Source organism: Dreissena polymorpha, chromosome 2 (assembly GCF_020536995.1).
Source record: "Dreissena polymorpha isolate Duluth1 chromosome 2, UMN_Dpol_1.0, whole genome shotgun sequence".
NCBI classification, from domain to species: domain Eukaryota; kingdom Metazoa; phylum Mollusca; class Bivalvia; order Myida; family Dreissenidae; genus Dreissena; species Dreissena polymorpha.
In genome coordinates this window covers 91369990-91376905 of record NC_068356.1, presented here as the reverse complement: position 1 = coordinate 91376905, position 6916 = coordinate 91369990, and the positions used below count along the sequence as shown (strand labels likewise).

Here is a 6916-nt window from a genome sequence, read left to right as displayed (position 1 = left end):
AAGCACAATGCTATATATAGATTATGTATTGTTTTCCATTGTTTATCAGTCTATAAACAACCATTTATTGTAATAGCCTTGCATAAACTGTCATAAAGATGATAAAGTGCTGTTTATCCATAACTAAAAAAATTGGTGGAATTCAGAAATAATTTGATCTGTCAAATGTTGAAAGTTGGAAACATTTATTCAAAATGTTATCAATTATAGTTTTGTTTCATGAATATAGAGTATTATGTTTTGTGTTCATTATGTTATGGATTTTGTTGTTTTGTTTTAAAATGTTTTAATAAATAACATGAAGAAATAAGAAGCTAGTTTGTTCAATTTTGATTTATTATTACATGTATATTACACAGCAAAACATTACTGCAAGAATGTTAAGTGAACACCTTATTATAATACATGTTGAGTTCAACACTGAACAAAAGAATATGCATCAATTAAAAACGACTCATAATACATTATTATATGAAACTGCATCATGATTCAAAAGTTAAAGAGCATATAGACAGCTAAAACCTAAATAGGTGAGCCTTGCCCTGGGAAAATGGGGCTTAATGCATGTGCGTAAATTGTCGTACGAGATTAACATGTGCTAATCATACCAATCAGGCAGACAATTGCTGCTTTATTGTATTTTTTGTTGAAAGGGAGGGAAAATCCAGATAAGGCGGAAAGTGTTGCCCCTGATTAGCCTGTGCAGTCTGCACAGCCTAATCTTGGACAACCTTAAGTACATGCATTAAACCCCCTTTTCCAAGAGCGAGGCTAAACTATTTATTAAATGATTGATTAAGTCGTCCACATAACATCTTTTAAGAAACGTTAAGTAAAACATGTTTATTTGATGACAGGCACGGCAAAATCAGTAGTAAATTCATAGTATTAATTTGTGTTACATTATAATACTTACATATTGTTGCTGGTTATAAATGTGGAAAAAGTTTGAATATGCATTGCTAAAATACATGTTAATTTTCTAAGAACTGCCCCTTTTATTTAAGGAATACTGTATGTATGCCCCTGTAATATTTCTGACAAAAGAACAAGATAAATAAATAATGATTAATAGAACAGTAAACTTGGTTTTCATTTTGTATACAAAGGATAATTATGTTCTTATTATTTACACTATATTGAAAGAAATAAGATTACATCATTTAATAAAGAATGCATTACTGAAGCTTCAAATTTAAAACAACCGTTTATCCACTTAAATGTTGCAAGCATTCTTAAACAACAAGACTAAAAAAGCTGTTAACAATAATTTTATTAACTACTTCCTTTCAAAAAAAAGGCAGGTACAGTTTTGTTGTCGTCCCGTTAAAGGTGTTCATGTATCCAAAGGATGTACTGTGATCAATCTGTGTCCTCCACATCTTCAGTGCCAACACGTTGTTCCGAAACGTTTCCTGGATAAGGAGGGTGAGAGGATCAGTCACCACTTTTAACCCTTTTTCTGAAAAATATGAACACATAAAAAACTCAAAACCCCTTGCTAAATCTATCTATCTCTCTCTCTCTCTATATATATATATATATATATATATATATATATATATATATATATATATATTAGCTGTTATTGTCCAACTTTTAAGATGCAGGAACATAATGGCCACTGTTTCGACAGTAAATGAGTTAAATTTTCTACACTTTTAATTTTAAGCTGAGACAATTACATGAGTAGTTTTACGTGTTCTATATTCATATTACAAACAACAATATTTGATAAAGATAAAATGCATTACTAATTCGGTTAAACAGGCCCACAGACAAATAAAATATTTGATATAGATAAAATGCATTAATAATTCCGTTAAACAGTCCACAGAAAAATAACATATTTGAAATAGATAAAGTGCATTATTAATTCTGTTAAACAGGCCCACAGAAAAATAAACATGAAAAATGGGTCATATTCAACAACAGTAAAGATACTGGTCTCTGGCTTGTACAGTATTGTCAGGCCATGCCAAACAAAGCTCGTCTTCATCATGTTCTACCAAATGGACAATTCTTGCAAACACATCATCATGGTTAGCTTGAGGATGGTCCCAGCTGGGCCAGGACAGGCTGTCAGTGATAACTGTTGACTGTCTGGCAGCAATTTCCTTCAACAGCTCCTAAGCTTCCGTATAAGTAAGGTGGTCTATGATATCCTTGAAAAGACATTTCTGCATTTAACAATAAATGTTTTTAACATAAAGCTAAGAATTTGACACAAGATGTAGCTACATGTACATATAGAATTTTTTATTTTTCATGACACCATTTTTTAACATTCCTGTCAGATTTTTTTGTAAAATTTCAATATTCACCTAGTGTAGTGTGGGATCATTTTTTAAATTCTTTGCTCATGTAGCAACACAGTTTTACATACAAAGACTTTGTTTTATATATCAACAATTAGTGCGTTTAACTGTGTTTTTTCTGTTTCCATTCAAGAATATTGTGAAATGACATAAAAACAAATAATGAAATCTCAACTTGCCTGAATATCTGAAAACATTATCTACAAATTATTTCAATATTCTCAAATGAAATTAACAGAAAAAAATGCAGCTAAATAAGTATACCTTTTCTGTTTCTTGTACCAAAGTGACAAAATCCAGTGATCCCTTCTTCATAAACTTCTTGGTTTAATTATGGTTGTATCCTATTGAAAAAGTAAATACACAATTTAAACCACTTTTTAAAACTATTTATGGTCTCTATTAAAAAAGTGAGTTGTAAATATGTGGTATTATTATCTAATAAGTTTTCTTCAACATTCAGGAAATCAAATCTTGAGGATATTCAAAACAATTGAAAAAAGAGGAATATCCAGAATATTCTTGGCTTTTACAAATATAATGATACATGCATTTCAGATGACCTGTATTTGATTTATTCAAAATACAATGTACTGTTTAAATACACATTTATCAAAATATATACGTGCTTTGCTAAATTAACAAAGAATATAAAGATAAAATACTTTAAGGTAGCGCACCTCTAATGATTTCCCGCGATTTCTTCGAAGGTTGAAGAGCCTACTATTAGGTGCCGTAGCCTAGTGGTTATGGCGATAGACTAGAAATCTTTTGGGATATTCCCGCGCAGGTTCGAATCCTGCCGACGACGTATACTTTTTTGCGACGCGTTTTATTTATTTTCTAACGTAATTTGATTAAATATGGCATATAAGCTATATTTATTGTTAAATATGTTGCAATTTTTATGCACATTCTTCAATTATTAAAATTAAAACAACGTTATGGCGAAATTGGGTGATTTACTGTTGAAAATACGAACCATGCATGTTGCATTTTTATTTTTATTTCAAAAAGTAAACGGTAAATCTGTCTAGTTCTTGGGAGTTTTGCTGTATATAGTGTTTCTATAAAAACTAAGTTTAAAATATGACTTAAATGATACTATTTTGAATTTTATGACACTTTGTTTTTAACCGACCCAATTTTTACTTGGCTGAAATCACTTACATTTCATGGCGCTCTTCCATAGATAAAAATTTGTAAAAAATAAATGTCTGTAAAAGAATACTTATTTCATCTTGTTTAAACTGTAAACACCTTTACAGCATCTGTACACACCAACTGCATGCCCATATTTGGAAATTTGAATGAATTATGGAACTTTTATATACCCCAGGGGTGAAAATAAACTGGACAAAAGCCGAGCGTGGGGGTGGTTTTGAAAAAATCGGTATATTTTTTTAAAAAGCATGGAAAGCCTACCTACAAATTTGCATGTAGTTCAGTGAAATGATGCTGATTAAGAAAATAATTAATTAGATTATTTTGGATATGTGCCCATTAGAGGTGCGCTACCTTAAATAAAGAAACAATAAGATGCACGAAAATAAATTGGGGCGAGTTGTCTCTTGGTTGGAGCGAGTGACCATATCTTTGATGCGAGTTTGTTTTGGGGCAAGTTGGTATTGGGGCGAGTTGTCTGGCGCCAGATACATGCATTTGATGCCATGAATTACTAAACTGTGTTACTATTTTCAAAAATATTTTGGTTATTCAGTTACTTATAAAATAGCTGTGCAGAAGAAACTGATATAAATACATTAACCCTTTGCATGCTGGGAAATTTGTCATCTGCTAAATGTCATCCGCTGAATTTCTAAAATTAGCCATTTCTTCGATTTTTTTTCAAAGAATACTATCAGAATAGCAAACAGTTTGGATCCTGATGAGACGCCACGTTCTGTGGCGTCTCATCTGGAACCAAACTGTTTGCAAAGGCCTTCAAAATTTGGTTCCAGCGCTTAAAGGGTTAACTATGAGTTTTGGGTTTAAATTAATAAACTACCACTACCATTCAAATGCATTTTAGTTAATAATAAATGTCATTGTCATATAACACACAATAATGAATATGTCAATAAATGCACAGCATCTTGAATTGCCTGCCAACAAATAATGTTGTCACTGTCAGTTATGAGGAAAGAAAAAGATACTGTGCTGTTTAAATGATCTCAGTACTCCAAGGCTAATGATAAATTTAATTTATTTGCGCGAAAACTAAAGTTAATTCTGTATTCAACTTGGCTTTTAATTTTAGTCTCTGTCTGTAACTCAAGTGTAAACGAGAGAATCAGTATTAACGCGTTCTGTGATGTATATGCATATACTTATGTAACGAAAACGAATCATTTGATCAGTTATACTATTTTAATCTTCTTTTATAAAAAGAAAATCATACGCACTATTGAGTTTTACAATAAAAAACATATTTTACCTTCTCTTCCGTGTTTGACAATACAGATTCCGCCATATTTGTTGTTGTTGTTGTTGTCACAATGCGTGTTTATATTTAAATTTACATTTAAATTCTATATTTAGTCGGGGAAAAAACCGATCCAAGGGTCAGTGGTTCGAGCCTTGGTGCGGCTTACTTTTTTCTTTCTTATTTTAACTTTATTTTTGTTTTATACTGGAGCACGTTATTTGCGATGTTTAAATTTATGAATTCAAAGCATTAAATGAAAAACTTCAAAAAATGCAATTTAAGTGTGAACAAGCCCCTTTAAGCTAGGTCAGTTTTCGTCAAATGTCGGTAAACCCATTAATGTACATCAACTTTGTAACAAAGGTCAGAACCAGTTTATGTGTCTAGACATTTCAAAACTACAAGCCACAGTTAACATATTTCTGGCAACCATAACAAACCATAAAAAGTTTAGTTGAGAATATGGTTCACATAAATTGTTCGTTATGTTTGTTTTAATACATCTAAGAAAAGAAACCATCATGGTATTACATTTTTTATTTCGTCAGATGATACAATGATGATAGTTATATCGCATTTTAGGACAACAAATCATGACAATTATTTCGTGGGACTCGGCTATGGCTATATCCTCCATGAGATGTTCGTAGACACAGGAATGACGTTCTGATGTTGAGCAATTTCTGTCATCGTTAATTTCGTGATTGGTATATTGCATTGTAATTTCGGAAGTACAACCGCACTCGTTAAACATAAACATTAAACAACAATCGAAACAGGATATCTTTTATTATCATAATTCCTTAAAATTATAATTCTGTTTACAATTGTGATATATTACCAGCATTTGTCATCCTATAATCGGAAGGTATGTCATAAGTCGTGCTACTTTATCCTTACCACCTGTCCTAAATAATGTTATTTTGTGGACAATAATAATGAAATAATCATGTATTTTTCATCAGATGACAAACCATATAATACATGTCTGTGTCACATTGTTGAGTGTCATCGTGCATTAATCGTCTGAAAACTGTGTGACATATACCATCGGGATACATGTAAACAAAAGTTAGTTTAAAAAATGGTCTTATTCTACCGACACCAAAAATTACACACAACTAAAAAAAGGCCGTCTTTATCAGGATTTTGATAACAACGATTAAAATTATATCGCTGTGACAAAAATACATACCATTGCGAACACCTCGAAATAAAGTATTTTACGTGTCATCTGTGTTAATAAAAAATAACTACACTCTTTTAAATTGAATTCAACGGATAAAATATACATTGACAAATTTGTATATTAAATTCAAGGTCACATGACTTCTCCTGCGGTACATTCTGCACATCAAGTCTGTTGACTCGTTGTTACATTCTAAGGATTTTAGACGGTAACCGTTCAGCTTGGCTAAGACGTAGACGATGTGTGTGCACACGTTGGGGTATACATCATCTAGACATAATTTGCCTTCATTAGGGCGATACTGATCCATTTGGTCTCGTAACATACGCGTTGCTTTAAGGCTTTAGCATCAACCGTACAAAACTGTGTATTTGTATTTGGTACTTTTCCAATACAAATGAAATTTTTGTATTAACTTATTTTTGTTTGATGTTTTAATATCGTCCAATAAAATAAATCAATAAACACATCATATTCATGTTTGAAGTAAACGGTACAGCTTAAGAGCTGGACAATGAGAGGTTTATGCTATATGTAACCGCTTGTAAATGTGCTTTATATACATTTGGTATATTCCTTATTTTTTATACGAATTTATATTCTCTGTTTTCACGGTTTACATGTAATGCAATTTAGGACGAAGAGTAGACAGTTTTTAATTACAATGTTCAGTAATATAACAATGTTTCACTATCATACTGTCGTATATTTTGAACGTAACGTGTCATGTTCTTAAAACATAATTGCTTTATACCGTCTATTGTTTTAGTTTAATGTATCAAAATAATCGCATGCGTTTCTTTTTTATTTCCTTGTTAAACATTTCATCATCAAAGCGTTTGCTGTTTTCATGTATACGTGATCATATTTATAATTAACAGTATAAACAATAAATCAAGAGTATTGTTTTGCAAATAAACGTTCCTCTATTGAATGATTGTATCATTGATATGTCAAAAAACGGACTGTTGATGTAATCGA

At 31.2% G+C, this 6916-nt stretch overlaps 1 long non-coding RNA gene across 1 annotated transcript; it reads right to left on the bottom strand.

The window, feature by feature from the left end:
• Positions 1-810: 810 nt before the first annotated feature.
• On the bottom strand, positions 811-4816 carry LOC127868034 (uncharacterized). The gene is made up of 4 exons (XR_008043858.1): positions 4756-4816; positions 2583-2662; positions 2010-2165; positions 811-1462 (listed from the first exon to the last, which is right to left on the bottom strand). It is a non-coding gene; the product is annotated as an uncharacterized LOC127868034 (long non-coding RNA).
• Between the last annotated feature and the right edge of the window lie 2100 nt (positions 4817-6916).